Here is a 27,883-nt window from a genome sequence, read left to right on the forward strand (position 1 = left end):
GTAGCTACCAGAGCACCGCGGCGCCTGACTGTGCTCCAACCTTCGACCGCAGTAGCTTCGCTTGACCCGAAGCCCTAACCCCCGACCCTAACCCGCTGCGGTGGTGACGACCGACGGCGAGGCAACGGCGGGAGGAGGAAGAAGAACAGTACACGGGCCCACCTGGCAGCGGGAGTTCGTCGCTTCAGCGACGGAATTGACTACAGCCGCGCGCGTGATTTTTATCATTCCCGCCGGCAGCTCCTCTCGGTGGCGTCTCCGGGTAACGGCGCGTGCCCCTTGCCCTCCGCTCGGGAGACCTCCATGGCCATCTCGAGCGCGCAACCACGGCCCAACGCGCGACGGAGGGAGTAGCGCCCTCCACACTGGTGCCGGCGAAGATGCAGCAAAGGGACAGGGGGACACGAGCTTGGAGCAGAGATAAGCTGGGAAACAGAGGATAGGGAATAGGCGGTGGGCGTCGGCAGGGGTGTGTGGACCAGAATGACTTGACAGGGTCTGAAGAGGAGGCTCTCCACAACGTGAGCTTACAGTCTCGTTGGCATCACTCCCCACACTGGGCCAGCATCAGCCAGTGATGCCAGCGCTTCAAAATTCTGGAGATAAGAACCGGAGATTAGCGGATCGACGATGGTGCCGCTAAAGAAAATATCCGGAGATTTTAAACATTGCTCAGAAAAACCAGCAGGCGTCGTAGCATCCAACCGCAGTCATTGGTACAGCCCTCACTCAATAACCATAAATTAGTCGTAGGCATCACAGTCATCACACCCAACGTTGCTCAGAAAAATCCCGCAGGCGTCCGTAGCATCCAACCCAGTCATTGGTACAGCCCACACTCAACAACCATAAATTAGTAGGCATCGCAGTCATCACACCCCAAAACATATCCTACACAACAAGCAAGCTTTTAGGTCCATAACATTGTAACCTGCGAACCTGACAACAAACAGCCATGAAGATAGAGAGACATCTCCGCATGGCCACCGGCGACGGCGAGAACAGCTACGCGGCCAATTCCAGTGGGCAGGTTCATCCTACCTTTGCTGTGTAGTCGCTGCCTAGTGCCTACCATGTAGCTAGTAAACTGCATCAATGTTGTAATTGGCTCCTATTTTCTGCAGAAGAAGGCCATACTGCAGGCTAGGCCCGTGCTTCAGAAGGCAATAGAAGAGCTCTACGCATCGCTCCCCCGCGAGAGCACGATGGTCATCGCCGACCTTGGCTGCTCGTCAGGCCCCAACTCGCTGGTCCTTGTGTCCGAGGTGGTGAACATGGTCCAAACCATGGTCCGGGAAACGGGTGACTGCCGCGCCGTGGAGATGCAGTTCTTCCTCAATGATCTGCCCGGTAATGACTTCAACCTCGTGTTCCGGTCACTGGAGGAGCTCCAGAGCTTCAGCATGGACGGGGTGGTGCCACCACCGTACTATGTGGCCGGGCTACCGGGTTCATTCTACACGAGGCTTCTACCCTGCAACAGCGTCCATCTCTTCCACTCGTCTTATTGCCTCATGTGGCGCTCTAAGGTATGCTGCCCTCGGGCAACCTTCAAAGTATCCACCGTTCGTGTGGTGTGAGATATAGCATGTGAAAAACATACAACAGCTAGCTTTGCTTTACAACCTCATATTTCTTATCTCTCTACTGTCACCTAGATCTACAAATTAAATAGGCAGAATAGCCGATTTCATCCTCCAACTATCAACCAAGGCTCAATTTCATCCCCCAACTATCAAAACGGCCAATTTAGTCCCCGAACTTTCGGAACGGGGTCATCTTCGTTCCTACGCTCACATGGCGGTCCACGTGGGCGTGCTGACGAGGCACGCCTGCTATTCCAAGGGCGCGAGTCCGTCCTCCAGCGCCCGGCACGCCGCTGCCAGCTCCTTGGCGAGCTCTGTCACCTCCCCCCGCACGCTCCTCACCGACGATCCCATGCTCCTCCTCTTCATGCTCCTCGGCGATCTCCTCATGCAGGCCATTGAAGTCGCGCGCGGAGCACTCCACAGCCTGCATCTCCGCGAGGAGCCCTGCCGTGGCACTGCACCGCGGCGACCAGCGCCCACATCGCGAAGACGAGGACGGAGCTCATGGTGCAGAGCGCAAGACCGAGCACACGGCTGCCTTCCTCGCTGAGCTCGTCACGGGCCCGCTCCTCCGACGCCACCTTCTCTAGGCCGCGGCGGCCCCGGATGGCGGCGGCAGGAGCAGCCAGCATCAGCCGCCCCAACACCCGGCGGCCACGCTCGAGATGCTGTCGCTCATGTCAGACGCGCTCGACACCGCCTCCTCTGGCTCGCCGTCCCCGTCGTCGCTCCACGTCGGAGCGCCTGCTGGGGTCGCTCCCGGCCGCCACCCTGCTCTTCTGCCTCCTCCTCCTCCTCCTCCTCCTCCTCATACTCGCGTGCGCCGCGCGCTCGACCTCTTCGCGCTCGACCCCGTGCTAGCACACCACGAGCTCGCGCCTGCCGCCTTCGAGGCGCTCTTCGCGCCGTAGCTCCTCCCCCATCATGCGCTACTTCCCTGCGCACCGCGCCTCCGTCGTGGCCGCCGCCGCGGCAGCCACGGGGAACAGAGACGAGGATGGGGCAGCTGCTCCCAGTTGAGCTGAGGAAGCTGGAGAAGAGAACGGCGTTGAGGAGCTTGGCGAGGAAGGAGAGGGAGAGGGCCGGGCAGAGAAGGCAGCGGTGGCATGGGCGGAGAGCGCGTGGAGGCGGGCGCCTCATCAGCACGGCCATGTGGAGCACCTCGTGGGCGGAGGGATGAATTTGACCCCATTGCAAAAGTTCGGGGACTAAATTGGCCTTTTTGATAGTTGGGGGAAGAAATTGAGCCTTGGATGATATTTGGAGGAAGAAATCGGCTATTCCGCTAATTAAATAGGTCAAACTGCAATACTATGTGAATTGTTGGCTGTTCATCTAATGGTTACGAAAGTGCCTAAAACGTAACAAAAATTCAGTACTCCCTCCATTCTAAAATGTATGGCGCCGTTGACTTTTTACTCAACATTTGACCACTCATCTTACTCAAAAAATTTATGTAATTATCATTTATTTTGATGTAATTTGATTTACCATTGATTATATTTGAAGTATATCTTATACTTTCGTATAGTTATATTAATCTTTTGAATAAGACGAATGGTCAAACTTTGAGTAAAAGGTCAATGACATCATACATTTTAGAATGGAGGGAGTAACATGAAAATGAGATCACCTTTATTAATAATAACATATACAATGTTGCAGAAAAGTTAGGTAAAGAATGACGCCCCCTAGATTAATGTACCTCAGTCCAAGTTATATATGCGGTCGAATGTATCCATAACGTGCAAAAAAGAAAATTAAATATCAGAGATGCTGTAGTAAAGGTGGTCCATATGTGAACTTCTTTAAATGAAATATTAAAGCATAAACAAATCCAATGTAGAAAAAGGTCGTTTATTTTTTCTCTTGAGAACAGAGGAGTATTTCTTAATTCAACTTTATGTTATGATTAATTATTTTTACTTCCTCCAACTCAAAATACATGCATGTTGTTTTAGATTTCTACTGTCACACCCGGTTTTAAGGACAAAACCGAATGTATATCTATATGTATGCCAGGATCAAGTTTCATACATATAGAAACATTATAAGTGAATAATCAGCAACAGTATCACGAAAAAGAGAAATACAACAAATAAAAGACTATCAGAGTTATACAGCTTATCCTGGAAACAGAGACTCCAAACTTCACAGGCAATCGACTGGGGTTGCGTACGCCTAGAACTCATCATCATCTTCAAAATACTTCTCAGCAATTTTTCCTTCTGAGCAGCAGTAAGTAAGGGTGAGTACACTTATGGTTGGTACTCAGCAAGGCCACAAGAAATAACTAGAAAATAATTTAAATCCATCTTTAAGTTTATTAATCATGTGAGGGTCTAAGCCGCTCTTGACCGTGAGCACGGCTGATATATCAGTTTTACACTCTGTGCTTTGAACCCAACCACGCATATGTGCTGATCAGGCACAATACCATACTTCCGAGGTGTGATTGCATAGGGACGCTACGAGGCCTTTACAAAGAATCACTATATGTACGCACTGGTCCCTTACTTTCTGCGGTACCTCAGAAGACGAAGCTTCCTTCACCCGCTCCTCAAATTTCGATAACCCAAATTCCACCAATCAAACGCCCCAGGCACGACATATAGATCATCTAATTACTTAGCCAAGACTAGAGCCATATGGTATTGTGGTTGTACGGTTTTCTTGGGTGGTTCTCCATGTTCCAATTAAATCATAGTACTCTTGTAAATAAGCACAGATAGAAGGATGGTTAGGGTCACTTGCCTTTCTCCAACGAAAAGCTACTCTTACTACTCTTTAGCTCTGGCTCACATGGAAATCTTGATTCTTCAATCTTCAAACAACGATCCTTCTACTCGAAGCAATCAACGAGCAATCATACAAAGCAAACAAAAAGATACATCTAAGAACAATACACCAAAATAAAGAAAGGCTTTAAAAGAGCGTACTAACAGATAGGGCTTGCTGCTACGGTTACGAGAGGGCAAGAAATGCAGAAAACGGAGCTAGGACATGGAAACTACGATAGAAACAAGGTTCTAGACGCGACTAACTTTAGACGTGAAAGGCTAACAGAAAAGACTTGCAAGACACAGCAAAGTGTGCTCACATAGGACAACAGGGCAATAAAATTATTGCACACATTGCAAGGATCACGTGAGCGTAAGAATTGATGAAAACGGAGTTAAAACGAAGAAGATATGGCTAAAACAGGGTTCTAGGGTTTTATTTGTAAGAGTTTTGGTAAGAACAGGGGCTCTGGGTGAAGAAACTAGTGACTAAAATGAAATTAAACCCTAAACTCGGGGGCTAGCTTGAAAACCACAGCTCTTGGATGGCGGGTTCTATATCTGGGAAATACTGGGGCTAAAACAGAAAAGAAAGGACCTTTTCGCAATTATTTTTGAACTGCAGTGGAGTGCGGGTTGATTTTGGTAAAACTGAGGGGTTCTTTTGCAAAACAACCAAAGTTGACCAGTACTAAGCTAGTTTGACTTGGGTTAGATTGGATCTGGACCCTTGGATCGAGATCGGACGGCCACCGTGGATCGGGGCGGAGCGGGCGGCGCTGGCGGCGGCGAGCTAGGCGGCGGCGCATCGCCGGCGTGTCGCGTCTACACGATTCCGGCCCCGATTCAACTCGGGTCTTGCTCTGGGAGCACGCGCGCGGCACGGCGAACGCGTCTAGGGCAGTGGCTCGAGCTAAAGCGGGCGGGGCAGCATTTGCGGCGACGCATGGCGGAAGGGCGGCGACGGCGAACTATCTCGCGCGAAGGAGAGGGTAATGGAGAGGGGAAAAGAGCCGGAGGGAATCCTCACCACACGGCGAAGCTTCTGCTGTGGGTGGACTCGATGGGGAAGCGGCGAAGCGGCGAGACGCGTGCGACCCGAGCTTCCGAGCTCCAATGGCGGCGGCGCGACAGCTAGAGCTAGGGTTTGCGAGCGAAGGCGGTGCTGCGGCTTCGGTGCGACACTGGGGAGCTAGGACGCCTCATATAGGGCGGGGCTCGGGGTTCCTTGGCGTGCGCGCCACGCCGGAGCGGTGCGTGCTCCACCCGGACTCGGGGGCGAGTCCCGGCTCGGCACGACGGGGAAGACGGATCCGACCGGCGGGACCCACCCGTCGCTGGAAGGGAGAGGCGTGAGGGAGCGCTGGACTGGGCCGGGAAAAGCTGGGCCGGGGAGGTGCTTCGGGCCGGCGCGGGTTGGGCTGCAGGGGAAGGAAAAGAGAGGGAGATATAGGCTTGTTGGGCTGAAAACAAGGAGAGGAAATGAAAAGGTTTTGCATTTTTGAAACTGATTCAAACAAATTCAATTCAATCTAAATTTAAATTCAGAGAATTCAAATTCAAATTGAGCAAACAAATAAAATAATGCATTGCAGCATGAATGCAACACAAACAAAATGACCTTATTTAATTAAAAAAACAACCAATCTATTTTCTTTTACACTAAATTCTCTGTAAAGAAAATAAATGTTGGAGAATTTTAAAATTATGAGAAAATTGTTGTTTTATTTTTAATTTTAATCACATCTTGAAATTCAAAAATTTCAGGGTGTGACAGAACTACCCCCCTTAAAAGGAATCTCGTCCCGAGATTCACAAGGCTAGCAAGAGACAGATTTTGGTATGCAGCATTCGACACACATTAACTTTCTTTCCAGTTATTCCTTCTTACAATATATTCTTCTTAATTTCTGGTGACTCACACAAAACACTTTGCGGATACCATGTCTATTTCCTCCTTTAACTTCCATTCTTTCCATAGCTTCGTTGGCACATCTTTCGAAGAACATTCTTCGTACCTTGATAAAGTGATTTGAATAGAGCTTGGTTGTTTCTTTTTGGCTTGGGGTCTGGTATCACCTCTCAAGTCTTCATGTACTTCTGTCATGGAGTTAATTATCATTTTCTTTTTCACACCAACTGGCAAGATGTCCATCTTCTCCACACCTGAGGCAGTATAATCCAAGATCACGTGACCTAGTCTTCTTACATTTTGTTGGGCATCTATTAGCATAGTGCCCTTCTTTACTACATCTAAAGCACACTACTCTTTTAACACGTCCATCCTGACTTTCTTTCTGCTCCATCTCCACTCTCAGTGGAATGGCTTGTGCGTCAGGATTCTTCTTCATAGAGTTGTCACATGGAGGTTGAACAACTTTTGGCTATGATTGGTTGGAATTGGGTTGAACACTTCTATCTGCCAGTGGTTGTGGTAACTCCACCTTCTCTTGGCTTGCTCCACTAAATTGTTTCTTGGACTGCTTGCTTCTTTTAGGTTGAAATTCCTTGAAAGAGATAGTCCAATCATTGAGGTTTATAGTCTGAGTAATGTCTTCATCTTGGGCGACTCCTTCTAGTACTGGATCTTGGGCAAATAACTTTCTATTGATATCTGAATGGTAACGTTGTCTTGCTTTCGCTGTCATTAAACTATCTTCTTGGAGACACCGACGACCATAATGCTCGCAGCACTGACATGTTTCTGGAATCTTACTAACCTGATGTTGTTCTTCTATCAGCGGGTTTGGTGCTTCATAGTTCCTCTTACACTTTTCATTGTTCCATGCTTCAGCTACTTGCCTCTTCACTGGTCCGGTGGGGAATTGTGCCTTGGTCATCTCCATGTTATATGGGGATGATGTATTTGTAAGCATCTAGGCCCTCAGGGTATGTTTCGGTGATTAATGACAATCATTATTGTGACTAATGAGTTTGTGCAGCTTAATAAATCATTATCGCTCATTTGGTCATATGACAAAAGAGGCCCCTCAATTTCGGTCATTCAAAAAGGCGATCTCGGCTTTTAACTTATATTTGTCAAGGCTAAGGATCTTTCTAGTCCTAAGTGTCACAAGGTTGAGAAGGACACTTAGGTTAGTATAGGTTTTATAGTTTTGTAGTGATCGCACTATTAAGAGGGGTTCATGAGTTAGTAGCTTGATCAAACTTGAGTTGGCCCTAGAAATATTACACACTCACTCAAAAACAGCAATAGATGGTCAATAAAAGTCAACACAACTCTTGGAAGAAGAAACAATCAAAGTCACATTCGAATCCAAGTCAAAACAGCTGAAAACAAAGAAAATCAGTAGCACCGGTTGAACCGGTGCACTAGCATCGGAGCATCCGATGCATGGCGGAAGGACCGATGCCCTGTCGGTCCATCTTCTCTGGATGAAGGCAAATATCAAGTAAAGCACCGGTTGAACCGATGGTCAAGAAGATAAGCACCGGTGCAATGAAAGTCCTTTGTTCCAGAGAGCATGTTTTGATGGATTCCAACCTCTCTTCAGCACCGGTTGAACCGACGCTCCGAAATCAAAGCACCGGTGCAATGAAAGTCCTTTGTTCCAGAGAGCATGTTTGATGGACTCCAACTTCTCTTCAGCACCGGTTGAACCGATGGTTCAGAAACAAAGCACCGGTGCATTGGATGTACTTTGTTCCAGAACGCTTGTTTGAGTTGATTAGCGAACCTCTTCAGCACCGGTTGAACCGATGCCCCTACGGAGCATGCACCGGTGCAATGACGCAAGCGTGGATACTGTGTCAGAACTCCAATGGCTACTTCTTTGACACAGAGAGACCGGTTGAACCGATGCCCATATTTTCTATACCGTCGGTTCTTCCGGTGGTCACGGTTTTTCTGCAGAAAACCTCCAACGGCTATGTGACCTCCTCCACTCTATATAAGGGTACCCCCTGGTTCATTTCAGTTGCCTTTGACACCTTGAAAACCTGAGGCCACCCTTGAGAAGAAGAAATAGAGCTTTGAGCAAAAGAGAGAAGATCCAGTGCTTAGTTTGTGCTTCAACCTTGAAGAACTCATCCATTGCAAGTGTAGCAAGTGTGCTTGAGCTAGGGCCAACTGAGTGTAGGTCAAGTGAAGGCTTAGGAACTTGTTACTCTTGGTGTTTGGCAGCACCTAGACGATCTTGGTGATCGAAGTGTTTCTCGCGGAGCTTGCCAAGGATTGTGGGAGCCCGGAGAAGAAGATTGTACGTGGCTTGAGCTCCACCACGCCGGGATGGTGAACGGAGACTCTTAGTGAGCGCCCAAGTCTCGGTGACATGGGAGGTGACAAGACTCTTAGTGAGTGTCACAACGTGGATTAGGGGTGTGTGCCAACACATCGACACCACGGGAAAAATCCGGTTGTCTCTTGCACTCTCTTTCATTTCAAGCACTTACTTTCATGCCTTCTTTCATGTGCTTGACCCTAGAGATCATAGCTTAGCTCTACCTTGCTTAGTTTCATATCTTTGTTAGCTTGTGTAGTTTGCTTTGTTTAGCCGGTTGGTGAATTGAGCCTTACTAGCCTTGCATAGGTTAAGGTTGTTTTATTGCTTTAGAATTTTGAAAAAGGCCCAATTCACCCCCCCCTCTTGGTCCATCGATCCTTACAATTGGTATCAGAGCCTCGTTGCTCATTTGGATCATTAGGCTTCACCGCCTAGAGCTATGGCCAAGATGGGAGGTTCGCCGCCTCACTTCGAGGGCAAGAACTTTGCCTATTGGAAAGTTCGTATGGCCGCATACCTTGATGCGATTGCCCCCGAAGTGTGGTTGGCAACAAAGACCGGGTTCACCGGAACTCCCACCACGGAGCAATTAAAATGGAATGCAAAGGCTAGAAATGCAATTTTCGAAGCCATTAGTGAGGAAGTCTTTGCTAGAGTAAATGGCATGGACTTAGCAAGTGATATATGGAAAGAGCTAATTGAAATTCATGAAGGCTCCACAAAAGTCCGTGAACAAAAATATCACTTGTTTAGAGCAAAATATGATTCTTTTAAAATGCTTGCTCATGAAAATTGCAATGATATGTATTCCCGCTTGAATGTCATTGTCAAGGACATTAATGCTCTTGAAGTTTCCAAAATTGACAGTGGCTCCATCAACCGCAAGATTCTCATGCTCCTTCCGAAGCCCAAGTACAACATTATCAATGCTATGCTTCAAAAGGAGAATCTTGATACAATGGAAGTGGGAGAGCTTGTGGGCGAAATTCGCGCTCATGAAATGAGTATTCTTGGTATGACCGAAGAGCCAACAACAAGCAAGTCAATTGCTCTCAAAACCAAGGCTAACAAATCCCGCAAGCTCAAGATGGTCAAGCAAGAATCAAGCTCAAGCAATGAAGAAGAGGATCATCATGAGAGCTCATCCGATGAAGAAGATGATGGAGAACTTGCTCTCATGATGAGGAAGTTCACACGCTTGAATGACAAGATCAACAAGAAGGGTTTCAACTTTGACCCCAAAAGAAGAATGTTCCGGCCATGGGGAGATGTCAAGAACAAAACTTGCTATAATTGTGGAGAAAAAGGCCACATCTCTCCCGATTGCCCCAAGCCGGACAAAAGGAAGAAGGACAACAAAGGCAAACATCGCCATGATTCAAGTGATGATGAAGAAGATGAGAAGAAGAAGAAGAACAAGAAGCTTGGGAAGAAGAAGAGCCATGACAAGAAGACCAAGCTCTTCCCAAAGAAGAAAGGGCACACCAAGAGAAGCTTCTTGGTGGAAAAACAAGAATGGGTGACCGATGTCTCATCAAGCGAAGATTCAAGTGATGAAGAAGACATAGTCACCATCGCCCTCACAAATGAAGAACCATCACTACCTCCACCTCCAATGTGCCTCATGGCAAAAGGTAACACCAAGGTATGTGAGGTAGATAGTGAAGATGAAAGTGATGAAGAGCTTGATCCTTATGAATTCACTAATCTCATTAATGAGTACACATCCGTCATCAAGAGGGAAAAGGGCAAAGTCAAGATTCTTGAGAGCACTCATGCCAAGTTAGAGCTTGCCCACTCCGACTTGCTTGGCAAGTACAATGACTTGCTCAAAAAGCACAATGAGTCACTTGTACTTGCTAAGCAAGTTGAAGAGAGCCACAAAAAGCTTAAACAAGAGCATAGGGAGTTGGCTCATAAATATCAAGAACTTGAATTTGCCTATGAAGCAATTGACCCAAGTCTTGAGAACTTTGCTCATGAAACTATTGAGAAGGTCAATGCTTCTACTTCATGTGATGACCTACTCATTAATGCAAATGCCACTAATGCTTTGCCCAAGCTTGTACCTTCTAGGGAAAAGGAATTGATGGATCAAGTGGCAAGCCTCAAGAGTAGTGTGGAGAAGCTCTCAAGAGGAGAATACATCCACAAGGAAATTCTCTTCAACAATGCACGTGACTATGGCAAGAGAGGTCTTGGTTCATTTCCGGAGCCAAATCAAGGCACTACTCCTTCTCCGGAGATCAAGATTACTTCATCAAGGAAGTTGGATCATATTGCCAATATTGCCAAGTCACCGGGCACCACACTAGGGAGTGCACTTTACCATCACATCCTCTTCCTAATTTACCCAAGAATTACTCTTCAATGTTTCAAAATAACCATTTTCTCTTGAGTAAAGTGAAGGGCAAGGTGAAGGCCAAGTTTATAGGCAAACTCACTAAGGAGTCAAAGAAAAAGCTCCCCAAGCAACTTTGGGTCCCAAAAGCTCTTGTCACACATGTGCAAGGCCCAAAGCTTGTTTGGGTTCCCAAAACTCAAAAGTGAATTCTCATGTGTGTAGGTGAACTACAAAGCCGGTGGAAAACATTGGGTACTTGATAGCGGTTGCTCTCAACACATGACCGGCAATGATAGCATGTTCACCTCTCTTGAAGACCCCGGCGATCATGAACATGTCACCTATGGTGATAACTCAAGGGGAAAAGTTTTAGGTTTGGGTAGAATAGCTATCTCTAAAGATTTATCCATTTCTAATGTCTTGTTTGTAGAAGCACTTAGTTTTAATCTTATTTCTATTGCTCAATTGTGTGATCTTGGACTAACGTGTACCTTTGACAAGAATGGTGTTGTAGTAACTCTTGAAGAAGACAAGTCAATGGTATTCACGGGGTTTAGGCATGGCAACATCTACTTAGTGGACTTCTCTTCAAAGCAAACAAGTACCATGACATGCCTCTTCACCAAGTCTTCTCTTGGGTGGCTTTGGCATAGAAGAATTGCTCATATTGGCATGAGCAACCTGAAGAAAGCCCACAAGAGAGGGATGATCACCGGCTTGAAGGATGTCATGTTTGACAAGAACAAGCTATGTAAAGCATGTCAAGCCGGGAAGCAAGTTGCAACACATCATCCCATCAAGACGATGTTGTCTACCTCCAAGCCGCTCGAGCTACTTCACATGGATCTCTTTGGTCCAACTACATACAAGAGCATTGGTGGTAACCTCTATTGCCTAGTAATCGTTGATGATTTTTCACGTTACACTTGGGTTATGTTTCTAGGCGATAAGGGTGAAACTCCGGAAATCTTCAAGACATTTGCAAGAAGAGCTCAAAGGGAGTACAACTCCCCAATTGTGAAGATCCGGAGTGACAACGGCACCGAGTTCAAGAACATGAAGATTGAAGAATGGTGCGATGAAGAGGGCATCAAGCATGAGTTTTCCGCCACCTACACGCCTCAACAAAATGGAGTGGTGGAAAGAAAGAACAAGACACTCATCACCCTAGCAAGAGCAATGTTGGATGATTATGGCACGTCCGAGAAGTTTTGGGCGGAAGCAATCAACACGGCGTGTCATGCATCCAACCGAGTGTATCCCCACCGACTCCTCAAGAAAACTCCATATGAGCTCATCACCGGGAAGAAACCAAATATATCCTACTTTCGAGTTTTTGGTTGTAAATGCTTCATCTATAAAAAGAAAAGGCTCGGTAAGTTTGAAAGTAGATGTGATGAAGGTTTCTTTCTTGGTTATGCATCAAACTCCAAAGCATATAGAGTATTCAATCAAACCTCCGGGTTAGTTGAAGAAACATGTGATGTGGAGTTTGATGAATCTAATGGCTCCCAAGAGGAGGTTGTTGGCTATGAAAATGTAGGTGATGAAGAGATTGATGAAGCTTTGAAGAATATGTCCATTGGGGATATCAAGCCGGAAGAGGTGCATAAAGGCAATGATCAAGGGGGAGGACCTTCCTCATCTACACCAAGCACCTCCAAGGCACCCCAAGTGGATAAAGATCAAGAAAAAGATGATCCACTACCTCAAGAAGATGTGCCAACACCAACACCCCAAGTCCAAGAACAAGAAGAGCAAAGTGTTCCACAACAAGTACAAGTCACACAAGATCCACCCCAACAACCATCCACGCAAATACCGCTAGTGAAGCATGGTCGCATCTCCAAGGATCATCCAATTGGTCAAATCATTGGTAGTCCTTCCAAGGGAGTAAGAACTCGCTCTAAGCATGCTTCATTTTGTGAACATCACTCGTTTGTTTCTTGTATTGAACCCACTAGCATAGAGGAAGCGCTTGAGGACTCGGATTGGGTAATGGCCATGCAAGAAGAATTGAACAACTTCACCCGCAATGAAGTTTGGGTCCTCGAAGCTCCTCCAAAACACAAGAACATCATCGGCACCAAGTGGGTCTTTCGAAACAAGCAAGATGAATATGGGGTGGTGATACGCAACAAAGCAAGACTTGTGGCAAAAGGGTTTTCTCAAGTCGAAGGTTTGGATTTTGGTGAAACCTTTGCTCCGGTCGCAAGACTTGAAGCTATCCGTATCCTTCTTGCTTACTCTTCACATCATAACATTAAGTTGTATCAAATGGATGTGAAAAGTGCATTCTTAAATGGCGTTATTAACGAACTTGTTTATGTTGAGCAACCTCCCGGGTTTGAAGATCCGAGGAATCCTAACCATGTTTATAGGTTGCACAAGGCACTCTATGGGCTAAAACAAGCTCCAAGGGCTTGGTATGAGAGGCTTCGTGACTTCCTAATCATGCAAGGCTTCAAGATCGGGAGGGTGGATACCACGTTGTTCACAAAAGACGTCAACGGGGATCTTTTCATTTGTCAAATTTATGTTGACGATATTATCTTTGGCTCAACTAATGATTTACTAAGCCATGAGTTTGCTACCATGATGTCTAGGGAATTCGAGATGTCCATGATTGGCGAATTGACCTTCTTCCTTGGTTTCCAAGTCAAACAAATGAAGGAAGGGACATTCATCCATCAAGAAAAATATACTAAAGATATCTTGAAGAAGTTCAAGATGGATGAGTGCAAGCCAATCAAGACACCCATGGCAACCAATGGGCATCTCGACTTGGATGTGGACGGTAAACCGGTTGATCAATCCCTCTATCGATCAATGATAGGGTCTTTGCTTTACCTTACCGCATCTAGGCCCGATATAATGTTTAGTGTGTGCTTGTGTGCCCGCTTTCAAGCTAACCCAAAGGAGTCACACCTTTCGGCTGTGAATAGGATCCTTCGGTATCTCAAGCACACCCCTAGCATAGGCTTGTGGTACCCCAAAGGCGCTAGTTTAGATCTCTTGGGATACTCGGATTCGGATTTTGCCGGAAGCCGTGTGGATCGCAAGAGTACCTCCGGGGGTTGCCACTTGCTTGGGCGTTCTCTAGTTTCTTGGTCGAGTAAGAAGCAAAATTTCGTGGCTTTGTCCACCGCGGAAGCGGAATATATAGCGGCCGGTGCATGTTGTGCCCAAATCCTATATATGAAGCAAACCCTTTTGGACTTTGGTGTGAAACTAGATAGGATCCCGCTCCATTGTGATAATGAAAGTGCCGTAAAAATTGCCAAAAATCCGGTTCAACACTCTCGCACAAAGCACATTGATATTCGCCACCACTTCTTGCGTGATCACGAAGCCAAAGGAGATATATCTCTACAAGGTGTGAGATCCGAGGAGCAATTGGCGGATATATTCACAAAACCTTTAGACGAGAGTACTTTTGTTAGGCTAAGGAGTGAGCTTAACGTTCTAGATGCTTCTAACGTCATATAATTGTCTTGTCATATAGATGCATTTCATATGTACATGTGCTAGGGGCTTGTCTAACCTTGTCAAGATAGTGATGAACATGGGTCTTGCATGAGTCGGTGGTCTTGGTTTTGCTCATGGCATGAAGAATGGTTCATCATGAAGAAGCTTGACGAGGGTTCAAACTTGACAAGATAGATTTAAATTTTGCAATGCATGTGCTTGTCATATAGAATGCATCCATGTTTAATTTTACGCTTTGCATTGGCATTGCATCACGTTAGTAGCATCACAAGGGAGCAAATCACACTTCGAGAAAGATATTCATGCTAAATATGATATATCATCTCCACAAGAGTGATAAGATCAATGTTGTGCTTTCATGCCTATTGAGTCACGTCCTATCGAACTTAAAGTTTAAATCTCTAAGTTCATAGGCAAAGTGGCTCATACATTTGGTTTTTGTGTTTAAACCTCGCTTGGTTCTTAATTTGCCTAAGTTAATATAAAAGCTTGCAAGCATTTAGTTTGAGTGTTTGAGGGGTGAGGTTGTCTCTCGAAAATGATCCAAAACTGAGTGTTTATGGCTTTGGCTTTGAGTTTTTGGATCAGAAGTAGAGTTTGTAGTTCAGCAGAAAATTTCTTTAACCACCGGTTAAACCGACGCCGTGTTTTTCATTTCATCAGTTCAACCGGTGCTTAAGTCTTCGTGGCTAGGTTTCTGCAACGCCTCTGGAACAACCTCCGGCCGTTACTCCGATGGCTCACCGGTGCTTCCGATGTATGGCGGATGAACCGACGCTTCAGCATCGGTTCAACAGGTGCTACTGCGTGGAGTAAATGGGCCTTGCATAGCTTCTGGACCTTACTCCTGCAGATACACCGACGCCCATCGGATGTTCCGGTGCCTCAGTGGCGGATCTTCCGGTGCCCTTCTGACCACGTTTCAATCTCGTTCAGATCTGGTCAAACTTACACCGGTGATTACACCGACGGTCTTTTCTCTGCACCATCGGACCTTCCGGTGCTTAGGGTTGGCGGGCCCGCTCGTTATGTTTTCACTTAATCTTTCCGCGGGCCCACGCGTCAGTCTCAGTCCTGTTTCTCTTCCTCCTCGCAAAACCGCCGCCTGCACCCACGCCCGTACACCGTGCCGCCGCCGCTCACGCGCCGCCTGCTCGCCACTCCACGCTGCCGCCGCGCCCGAAGCTCTCCACTGCGCCGCCGCCCGCGCGCGACCCCTCCTCTTCCGCGCTGCTGCTCCGCAGTCACTCGTGCGCCCGCGCCGTGCCTGCACCACCTGTGTGCCGCTAACCACCAGGCCGCCGCCATCCAAGTTCTGCGCCGCCGCCTGCAACGCCAGCACGCACACTCCAACACACGTGCAGCCTCCCCTGCTCCGATTAAGCCTCCCACGCTCAAGCATTCAAGATTGATTTGATCCATCCACCCTTTGCTTAGGCGCTCTCAAGGTGCTCGAGGAATTTCCTCTTAGGTTCTTTCTTCGTTTTCTTCCCTGATTTGCAAGGGTATGACCTTTACATCTTGTAGCAAAGTGAAATTCCTTTGTATATCATCCTTTGCACATGTGTTTACATATATCATTCCCTTGATCACACACATAAGAATCCTGTCACCTATCTTTGCACATGCTCACATAGTTAAATCTTTTAGCATGTCATCGATATCAAGGCTGCTATCCACTAGATTTCACGTCATAGGCTCAAATCAAATCTTTGTTTTGACTCTATGTCAGATGGCTGGTGACAAGAAGGGCAAGAGCAAGATGGTTGTGCAGAAAAAGAAGAAGCGTACCCGTGAGGACCGCGAGCGAGAGTAGGCCGAGGCAGTGGCAGATGCAGCTGACAGGCAGGGCTCACTCAGGATCAGAGAGCCTCAGGCTCAGGGGGAGCCACAGCAGCAGTTACGTCGCTCAGGACGTACTCAGACAGCTCAGGCCACACCTGAGTCCCGCTCACGTCCACGGACTCGAGGTGGTGGCACTCAGAGGGGAGCAGGTCATGCACCGCAGCAGCACACCGACAGTCAGACTCAGACAGGTGGTCAGGACAGTGGTGAGGAGCTGCCCGAGGTTGAGTTGTTCGATCTCAGGGGTATTCCAGGACCTAGGGTCAAGAGATTGCGTTATGTGACCCCAGAGCAGTGGTTTCCCGAGCAGAGGGATGTCGGAGTTGATCGTCGTTTTTACACTCTGCTTCAGGAGTCTTTTTACCACACCTACTGCCAGTTGGACATCAAGATTAGTGAGCACAAGATGCTCCACTGGGTAGCTATGCGTGTAGCAGCAGGTGGGACTCCAGTGCTTCCTCTCTTTGAGAGATATGTTGGATTGCCTGCTCTACTCAGTGAGAGGTCCAGGTATATTCGAGAGTGGGTTCGAGTCTTCTACGCCACTCTGTTTATTGAGGAGGACCGGCAGTTTATAGACTTCATGTTCCAGGAAAGGCACTATCGCTTGACCCGAGCACGACTGGCTACCTATCTTGGAGTTCAGATTGCCGAGGAGCCACACTTCATACACTATCAGGCTTATGGCAGCACGGTACCTCCTCGACGTCCTCACGAGTCTCACGTTCCATCTGATGAGGAGATCAGTGTTCTGTTTCAGCAGCCTTTCCTGCCTGGCACACCGAGGACTCCGGACAGGCTGACTCCCATGGCACACACTATCCATCTAGCCTTGAGGAAGAGCTTGTTATTTCGGATTGGATACAACGAGGGGATCACAGCTCTGCAGCAGTGGCTTCTACTTTATATCATGACAGGTCGTGACTTTGACCTAGTCGACTTCTTTATCTGCGAGCTAGAGGATGTGATTCTGGATGGCATGACAGTTCACCGTCGGCATCCGTTTGCTCATTGGATCTGTTGGATTCTGGCTCAGCTAAGTCAGAATGAGCATATGGATGAGCTGGAGCACTCGAGGACACAGTTCAGTTTTTACTCACCAGCTACTCCTCGAGACGGTCGTCGTGGCTCGAGAGGCCAGCGCCGAGCACAGCGGGTTCTGGATGAGCGTTTCTTGGCTGAGGGCAGAGTTGCAGATGATCCGACAGCAGCCGAGGACGCTTCACTAGCAGCTGCAGAAGCCCAGCTCCCACACTACCTGATCACTGACTCAGAGGACTCGGAGGATGACGAGGACTTCATTCCCACTGTTACCGTCCCTCGAGGAGCTCATGATGATGAGGCAGGATCTTCTGGTGCAGCACGAGCCCCCGCTCCTCCAGTCTCCACCGCTCAGGTCACTCAGCCAGATGCACTCGCTGCTATTCTTACTCGGCTCTCAGATCAGCAGGACAGATTTGCAGCAGCTCAGCTGAGCATGCAGGCCGAGCAGGCTCGCCAGCAGGAGGCCCAGACTCTGGTGCTTGAGGGGATTCGACAGCAGCAGGAGGCCATGAGGTTACAGCTTCAGCAGCAGTCCCAGATCCAGCAGCAGATGTTTACCTTCTTCTCGGGATGCTTCGGTCAGCTGTACTGACACACTGGACTGCCCGAGCCTCAGCTCCCTACACCCCAGCAGCTCCAGTTCGACCCCACTGCTCCTCCTCCACCTGCTGGCGGTTTCATGCAGACACCCTTGTCATCTTTCCCGGTGTCACCACTTCTACCGACCGGGTTGTTTGCCAGTCCTGTTCCTACTGCTGCCCCGGATCCTGCTCCACAGCCTAGTGTCTGGACAGCCGAGCAGCGTGCAGAGTTTCATAGACAGCAGCAGTTCCTACACCAGCTCCAGCACCCCTCGGCTCAGTCACTCACGTTCGACTCTCCTTCTCAGCCCGAGGTGCTCCGTCCGTCTGTCGTGCGCCCCACTCAGCCAGACCTGACTCCCGTCACGTCTGCTCCTCCGTCGGACTCCACGATCGTCGCCGCGCCAGCTCCTACCGCCACTCCAGCTACTTCTGCTGCTCCGACGACTCCGGTCGAGCAGAAGTCTTCTTCGGTCGACGACGACTGGACAGACGACGACGCCGACGACTCCGCCGCTCAGTTCTCCACCGGACCCAGCCGGAAGACCCCGCCTTCTCCTGCTCAGGATTAGATCGCCTTCCTTTTTGGTGCTTTGTTGCCAAAGGGGGAGAGGTGTTAGGGGGAGGGTAGAGAGTTAGGGGGAGGGTAGAGCTAGAGAGAGAGCTCGTAGTTATCAGGACTTTGATTCTTTGTATCACATTTGGTGTTAGTTCATGGATATGTACATCTGTCGCTTGAGTATGCCGTGCTTTGAGACATATCTATGAATTTCGTTTGAGCCGTTGAGCTCTTTGGTCCTTGCTTTCGAGTTTGCTTGTGTTTATCTTGCTTTATCTTTCTCGCTCTCTCGTTTTTTTATGGTTGTGTTGTCATCAATCACACAAACAAAATGACCTTATTTAATTAAAAAAACAACCAATCTATTTTCTTTTACACTAAATTCTCTGTAAAGAAAATAAATGTTGGAGAATTTTAAAATTATGAGAAAATTGTTGTTTTATTTTTAATTTTAATCACATCTTGAAATTCAAAAATTTCAGGGTGTGACAGAACTACCCCCCTTAAAAGGAATCTCGTCCCGAGATTCACAAGGCTAGCAAGAGACAGATTTTGGTATGCAGCATTCGACACACATTAACTTTCTTTCCAGTTATTCCTTCTTACAATATATTCTTCTTAATTTCTGGTGACTCACACAAAACACTTTGCGGATACCATGTCTATTTCCTCCTTTAACTTCCATTCTTTCCATAGCTTCGTTGGCACATCTTTCGAAGAACATTCTTCGTACCTTGATAAAGTGATTTGAATAGAGCTTGGTTGTTTCTTTTTGGCTTGGGGTCTGGTATCACCTCTCAAGTCTTCATGTACTTCTGTCATGGAGTTAATTATCATTTTCTTTTTCACACCAACTGGCAAGATGTCCATCTTCTCCACACCTGAGGCAGTATAATCCAAGATCACGTGACCTAGTCTTCTTACATTTTGTTGGGCATCTATTAGCATAGTGCCCTTCTTTACTACATCTAAAGCACACTACTCTTTTAACACGTCCATCCTGACTTTCTTTCTGCTCCATCTCCACTCTCAGTGGAATGGCTTGTGCGTCAGGATTCTTCTTCATAGAGTTGTCACATGGAGGTTGAACAACTTTTGGCTATGATTGGTTGGAATTGGGTTGAACACTTCTATCTGCCAGTGGTTGTGGTAACTCCACCTTCTCTTGGCTTGCTCCACTAAATTGTTTCTTGGACTGCTTGCTTCTTTTAGGTTGAAATTCCTTGAAAGAGATAGTCCAATCATTGAGGTTTATAGTCTGAGTAATGTCTTCATCTTGGGCGACTCCTTCTAGTACTGGATCTTGGGCAAATAACTTTCTATTGATATCTGAATGGTAACGTTGTCTTGCTTTCGCTGTCATTAAACTATCTTCTTGGAGACACCGACGACCATAATGCTCGCAGCACTGACATGTTTCTGGAATCTTACTAACCTGATGTTGTTCTTCTATCAGCGGGTTTGGTGCTTCATAGTTCCTCTTACACTTTTCATTGTTCCATGCTTCAGCTACTTGCCTCTTCACTGGTCCGGTGGGGAATTGTGCCTTGGTCATCTCCATGTTATATGGGGATGATGTATTTGTAAGCATCTAGGCCCTCAGGGTATGTTTCGGTGATTAATGACAATCATTATTGTGACTAATGAGTTTGTGCAGCTTAATAAATCATTATCGCTCATTTGGTCATATGACAAAAGAGGCCCCTCAATTTCGGTCATTCAAAAAGGCGATCTCGGCTTTTAACTTATATTTGTCAAGGCTAAGGATCTTTCTAGTCCTAAGTGTCACAAGGTTGAGAAGGACACTTAGGTTAGTATAGGTTTTATAGTTTTGTAGTGATCGCACTATTAAGAGGGGTTCATGAGTTAGTAGCTTGATCAAACTTGAGTTGGCCCTAGAAATATTACACACTCACTCAAAAACAGCAATAGATGGTCAATAAAAGTCAACACAACTCTTGGAAGAAGAAACAATCAAAGTCACATTCGAATCCAAGTCAAAACAGCTGAAAACAAAGAAAATCAGTAGCACCGGTTGAACCGGTGCACTAGCATCGGAGCATCCGATGCATGGCGGAAGGACCGATGCCCTGTCGGTCCATCTTCTCTGGATGAAGGCAAATATCAAGTAAAGCACCGGTTGAACCGATGGTCAAGAAGATAAGCACCGGTGCAATGAAAGTCCTTTGTTCCAGAGAGCATGTTTTGATGGATTCCAACCTCTCTTCAGCACCGGTTGAACCGACGCTCCGAAATCAAAGCACCGGTGCAATGAAAGTCCTTTGTTCCAGAGAGCATGTTTGATGGACTCCAACTTCTCTTCAGCACCGGTTGAACCGATGGTTCAGAAACAAAGCACCGGTGCATTGGATGTACTTTGTTCCAGAACGCTTGTTTGAGTTGATTAGCGAACCTCTTCAGCACCGGTTGAACCGATGCCCCTACGGAGCATGCACCGGTGCAATGACGCAAGCGTGGATACTGTGTCAGAACTCCAATGGCTACTTCTTTGACACAGAGAGACCGGTTGAACCGATGCCCATATTTTCTATACCGTCGGTTCTTCCGGTGGTCACGGTTTTTCTGCAGAAAACCTCCAACGGCTATGTGACCTCCTCCACTCTATATAAGGGTACCCCCTGGTTCATTTCAGTTGCCTTTGACACCTTGAAAACCTGAGGCCACCCTTGAGAAGAAGAAATAGAGCTTTGAGCAAAAGAGAGAAGATCCAGTGCTTAGTTTGTGCTTCAACCTTGAAGAACTCATCCATTGCAAGTGTAGCAAGTGTGCTTGAGCTAGGGCCAACTGAGTGTAGGTCAAGTGAAGGCTTAGGAACTTGTTACTCTTGGTGTTTGGCAGCACCTAGACGATCTTGGTGATCGAAGTGTTTCTCGCGGAGCTTGCCAAGGATTGTGGGAGCCCGGAGAAGAAGATTGTACGTGGCTTGAGCTCCACCACGCCGGGATGGTGAACGGAGACTCTTAGTGAGCGCCCAAGTCTCGGTGACATGGGAGGTGACAAGACTCTTAGTGAGTGTCACAACGTGGATTAGGGGTGTGTGCCAACACATCGACACCACGGGAAAAATCCGGTTGTCTCTTGCACTCTCTTTCATTTCAAGCACTTACTTTCATGCCTTCTTTCATGTGCTTGACCCTAGAGATCATAGCTTAGCTCTACCTTGCTTAGTTTCATATCTTTGTTAGCTTGTGTAGTTTGCTTTGTTTAGCCGGTTGGTGAATTGAGCCTTACTAGCCTTGCATAGGTTAAGGTTGTTTTATTGCTTTAGAATTTTGAAAAAGGCCCAATTCACCCCCCCTCTTGGTCCATCGATCCTTACAGTATTGGACTGCAATCTTTCTTGTAGAACTTGATCTTGCATAGCTAATAGCTTCTCTTTATCAAATGCTGACAGATCGGTTGGGATTGGATGGTTATCACTGCTAACAGAGTTGTCATTCCTAGAAAATGAGGCTTGCTCTGTGACATGCTGTTGGATATTGACCCTGATTGGAACCATTGCTTGTACTCCCTGAGTTTGTGCTGGAATGTTGAGGTCTTCTCTATTGGCTCTATCTTCTTCATTTCTGTTGAGACTCGACATCTGGTTGGGTGGTAGGAATAAGGTTAGCAAAGAGAAGAAAGACAAGGTAACGTCCATAATATCATCTTCACCCAATCTCTTGGTAGTTGCGATTATTAAATAGATCAAGGTGGAGGGAAGAAAGACATGGGGGTAACAAAAAGGAAATGAGAGCATTCTTGTCTTCAGTTTCTCTCATCTGTCGACCACTGCAGATGCTTAGCTTTCTACTACTGGTACGGTGTTGCCATGAACTTCTTTCTTGTTGTCCTCCACAGTATTAGGTAGATAGACATAGGATAACAAGGAGGGGGAAAGTTTAAAAGAAAAAAAACCCATCTAGGCAACTGATGTCATTGTAGGTAAAAGACCCACAATACACCAACAGTCATTACAAAGAAAAAAAATCAGACAAGGTCATAAAGCCAAGTATCATCATGCAAACACCGAATTCCACCAGTCAACATGGTCAAAGAATGATGCTAAATGTTGTTAATAGAGTTAGAAGGGGTACTTCTAAGCTTGATTATATCTTCCAGCTTCGTTGTTGAAGACATGTGCCTCCTTCAATTTGTCCAGTGTTGACTCCACCTTCGTGATTGTAGTGACAGTGAGAGTGTCATAACCTCGCTCAGGCCTGATTCTTTGGTGGTGTTCTGAATCCTTCATCCACTTGAGCAGGAATGTGAGCAAGTGGTACGATTCCAATTGCTTGAACTTGGCTCCTCATGACGAACTAGTAGCTCCATGCTTTAGATGGCTTGGATGGGCATTAGGGTACGTGGCACGGATAATCTAAACAACTTTGAATCAGAAGAGATACTTTGAAATCAAAATCAAGGGATGAATTCAAAGTGATATTTATTTGGAGATAAAGGATCAGGGAAAAGGAGTAGTTGACCTAGGGTCGGGCATAAAAAAATGTCAAGGAGAAAGTAGGTCAATAACTCAATATACAAAGATTGAGAATTTTATTTTACATTTGCAATTAAGAAAGTGCAAATGAAAAGAGGATCACTGAAAAACGGGCGAGTTGTCAAGGCTGGTTAAGAAAAGAAAAAAATGGTTAAGGAGAAAATAGAGTGAAAAAATAGAGTGAGTTGTTAAGGCTTATTGAGAGAAGAAAATAGTTAAGGAGAGATAATATTCAATGGCGGGGGTCAAAGAATAGGCAGGAATAGATTTTATATCAAAAGAAACCTTAGGAAACGATCATCGCTAACTAGGCTTACGTCCTACAGTCGATACAGCTCTGATACCACTTCTGTCACACCCGGTTTTAAAGACAAAACCGAATACATATCTATATGTATGCCATGATGAAGTTTCATACATATAGAAACATTATAAGAGAATGATCAGCAACAGTATCACGAAAAAGAGAAATACAACAAATAAAAGACTATCAGAGTTATACAGCTTATCCTGGAAACGGAGACTCCAAACTTCACAGGCAATCGACTGGGGGTAGCGTACGCCTAGAACTCAGCATCATCTTCAAAATACTTCTCAGCAATTTTCTCTTCTGAGCAACAGTAAGCAAGGGTGAGTACACTTATGGTTGGTACTCAGCAGATAGAAGGATTGTTAGGGTCACTTGACTTTCTCCAACGAAAAGCTACTCTTACTGTTCTTCAGCTCTGGCTCACTTGGAAATCTTGATTCTTCAATCTTCAAACAACGATCCTTCTACTCAAAGCAATCAACGAGCAACCATACAAAGCAAACAAAAAGATACATCTAAGAACAATACACTAAAACAAAGAATGTCTTTAAAAGAGCGTACTAACAGATAGGGCTCGCTGCTACGGTTACGAGAGTGCAAGAAACGCGGAAAATAGAGCTAGGACATGGAAACTACAATAGAAACAAGGTTCGAGATGCGACTAACTTTAGACGTTAAAGGCTAATAGAAAAGACTTGCAAGACACAGCAAAGTGTGCTCACATAGGACAACAGGGCGATAAAACTATTGCACACGTTGCAAGGATCACGTGAGCGCAAGAATTGATGAAAACGGAGTTAAAACGAAGAAGATATGGCTAAAACAGGGTTCTAGGGATTTATTTGTAAGAGTTTTGGAAAGAACAGGGGCTCTGGGTGAAGAAACTAAGGACTAAAATGAAATTAAACCCTAAACTCGGGGGCTAGCTTGAAAACCACAGCTCTTGGATGGCGGGTTCTATATCTGGGAAATATAGGGGCTAAAACAGAAAAGAAAGGACCTTTTCACAATTATTTTTGAACTGCAGTGGAGTGCGGGTTGATTTTGGTAAAACTGAGGGGTTCTTTTGCAAAACAACCAAAGTTGACTGGTACTAAGCTAGTTTGAGTTGGGTTAGATTGGATATGGACCCTTGGATCGAGATCGGACGGCCACCGTGGATCGGGGCGGAGCAGGTGGCGCTGGCGGCGGCGCAGGGCTGCCGCCGGCGAGCTAGGCGGCGGCGCATCGCCGGCGTGTCGCGTCTACACGATTCCGGCCCCGATTCAACTCGGGACTTGCTCTGGGAGCACGTGCGCGGCACGGCGAACGCGTCTAGGGCAGCGGCTCGAGCTAAAGCGGGCGGGGCAGCGCTTGCGGCAACGCATGGTGGAAGGGCGGCGACGGCGAGCTATCTCGCACGAAGGAGAGGGTAAGGGAGAGGGGAAAAGAGCCGGAGGGAATCCTCACCACACGGCGAAGCTTCTGCTGTTGGTGGACTCGACGGGGAAGCGGCGGAACGGCGAGACGCGTGCGACCCGAGCATCCGAGCTCCAATGGCGGCGGCGCGGCAGCTAGAGCTAGGGTTTGCGAGCGAAGGCGGCGCTGCGGCTTCGGTGCGATACCGGGGAGCTAGGGCGCCTTATATAGGGCGGGGCTCGGGGTTCCTTGGCGTGCGCGCCACGCCGGAGCAGCGCGTGCTCCACCCAGACTCGGGGGCGAATCCTGGCTCGGCACGGCGGGGAAGACGGGTCCGACCGGCGGGACCCACCCATCGCTGGAAGGGAGAGGCGTGAGGGAGCGCTGGACTGGGCCGGGAAAAGCTGGGCCGGGGAGATGCTTCGGGCCGGCGCGGGTTGGGCTGCAGGGGAAGGGAAAGAGAGGGAGATATAGGCTTGTTGGGCTGAAAACAAGGAGAGGAAAAGAAAAGGTTTTGCATTTTTGAAACTGATTCAAACAAATTCAATTCAATCTAAATTTAAATTCAGAGAATTCAAATTCAAATTGAACAAACAAATAAAATAATGCATTGCAGCATGAATGCAACACAAACAAAATGACCTTATTTAATTAAAAAACAACCAATCTATTTTCTTTTACACTAAATTCTCTGTAAAGAAAATAAATGTTGGGAGAATTTTAAAATTTTGAGAAAATTGTTGTTTTATTTTTAATTTCAATCACATCCTGAAATTAAAAAATTTCAGGGTGTGACATCTACCGATATACCAAAAGTTATGTAGATTGAAAATGATGTATAATGTTACTGAATTCACCATAAAACATACTTTCAAAATATTTAATCAGTTTTAGTTGATACATGTGTTGCAATATAAAGTTAATTAGCATTCTTTCCTCATAAATTTACGCTTTTGAGATCAACTGACTGTTACATGCAGCTCAATATGGTATATATGTGGGCCAGTGGTGTCGAATTCGAATCCCGACTGACACAATTTGATACAAAAAATATTGCATGCTCATATTCCATGTCTGAGGCATGAGGAAGCATCTATGTGAGTGGTAGTATTGGAATATAAAGTGAATTGACCGGCCCGCTAGCCTTCTCCATTAGCTAAAGCTTTTTGAGCTAACTAGCTGCTGCATCCAACTCAATAATATGCCGTATTTCTAATCAACTTTCTGTCAAAGTCATGTCAGTGTCCTAAAGGACGTATATATGGTTTGAAACTGATGAAGTATGTAATTATTTTTATTCCATATATGGCTCTTAATCATTGCCTAGGTTCCCGAGGGTCTCTCAAGGGGAACTCATATTAATGAAGACAACATCTACATTGGGAAAACTACTCCGGCGACCGTCGCTGGCCTTTTTCACGAACAGTTCCAGAAGGACTTTAAGCTGTTTCTTGCATTGCGCTACAATGAACTTGTCTGTGGTGGCCGTATATATGCTGCTGACATTCCTTTGTCAAAAGACCGCACAGATGTCGGTTCATGGTGGGGTGGGAGGTATGTGGGAATTGCTCTCCGAAGCCCTGAAGTCTCTGGTCCTAAAGGTCAGTAATATATATTTTTATATATTCTGCATGTGGGTGTAGTGTTTATCTCTGGTGCGCTACAATGAATGTCAAAACATCAACATGGCGAACCCAACCAAAAATTTGAAGTTGAACTGATAATATTTACTAGATCTCAAACAAAGGAATCCGGGAGAAATTAATGTGAACCAATGTGCTTATGTGCATACATGGCAGGGCCTTGTTGAAAAGGAGAAACTGGTCTCCTTCAACCTTCCATTCTACGCACCATCGGTAGATGAAGTAATGGAAATTATCAAGGAGAATGCGCTCTTCAAAATAGAAGCCATCAGACTGTCCGAGCCCAACTGGGATTGGGAGGATGACACAGATGGTGATACGGTGCATGATTGTCGCAGAAGCGGAGGAAACATAGCCAAGGCAATGAGAGCGGTGATTGGGCCACTGATTATAGACCACTTTGGTTCGGCCATCCTTGATGAGCTGTTTCTGACGTATGCCTCCATCGTTACAAAGCACCTTCAAAAAGGAAAGGCCAAGAATGCTGTCATCATGGTTTCCTTGCAAAAGGCCATGCATTGAGTGCACAACATACACTCTTTCTATTTCACTATTTTTGCCCATGGCCTTGGAATAATTTATTTGCTACACTTACACAACGTGTGTAGGATATTAGGAGTATGTTTATTGAAATATCTCTGCTCTCTACCCCTAATTAAAGTGCTTTTTGGAAGAAAAAAAAGGTGGTTCCGTATCATGTCGTCATATAATATTGGTGGGGAGGCTGCCCTCTTCCCTTGGCCCTGGCCACTGCCCTCCTCCCTTGATGGCCGCATCGCCCCAGGGGGGGGTCTCTTCCTGTGGTGCCGCTGTCCGCGGGCACTGCCGTCTGCTGACGATTGCGGCTGGCGGCCATCGTCTCGTTCCTAAGAATCCGGGTGAAAGCCCTGTCCAGTGTTGTGCTGGGCCAACAATGACGGCGCTTGCGGGCGTCGTTTCCCTCACTGGAGGCGTTGTTGGGCAGTCTTGGGAGGTGTCGTCGTTCCCCTTCGTCGCCTTGTTGCTGTTGATGTGTACCACCTTTGCTCTCACTGCATTGGTCACCGCCCTTTGGTGTGGTTCCCGCCACTTTTTGTGGTTCCATCACATCGGCGCTGCTTCTGGTGGGTCGTCGTTGCTGGGGTGGGGCTCTAACCTCTGGGGTGGGGCTGAGGCGAAAGCCTTTGCCTGCTTGCAGGCTGATGATGGTGACGTCCTCGGACGCCGTTTCCCTTCTTGGAGGCATCATTCGTTTGCCCCTTCCCCTGTGCCCCCCATGGCTGGTCGCCTGATCGGTGGCTCATCCGTCGTACCTGCATTGCTTCATTCTCCATGCTGTCGTCTTGGTTGCCTTGGTCGTGGTTGTGGCAGATGCTTTGCCGCCCTATCGTGATGTCTACTAGTGTTTGCAAATGGTGGACTGTTGGTCTTGGCAGATGCGTTGCCGCCGTTGTGCTGTTTGGTGGATGCTTTGCCACCGGTGTTGCTTGGCGGATGGTCTGCCGCCGTGGTCGTGCTTTTCGGTGGATGCTTCGCCACCGTCTCATGCTTTGTGCTTCCTCACCTTTGGCATCTCTGGC

At 47.0% G+C, this 27,883-nt stretch overlaps 1 pseudogene; it reads left to right on the forward strand.

Moving 5' to 3' along the window:
* Nucleotides 1-553: 553 nt before the first annotated feature.
* On the forward strand, nucleotides 554-26,977 carry LOC120711269 (annotated as a pseudogene).
* Nucleotides 26,978-27,883: the final 906 nt, after the last annotated feature.

Source organism: Panicum virgatum, chromosome 6K (genome assembly GCF_016808335.1).
Source record: "Panicum virgatum strain AP13 chromosome 6K, P.virgatum_v5, whole genome shotgun sequence".
Lineage (NCBI taxonomy): Eukaryota > Viridiplantae > Streptophyta > Magnoliopsida > Poales > Poaceae > Panicum > Panicum virgatum.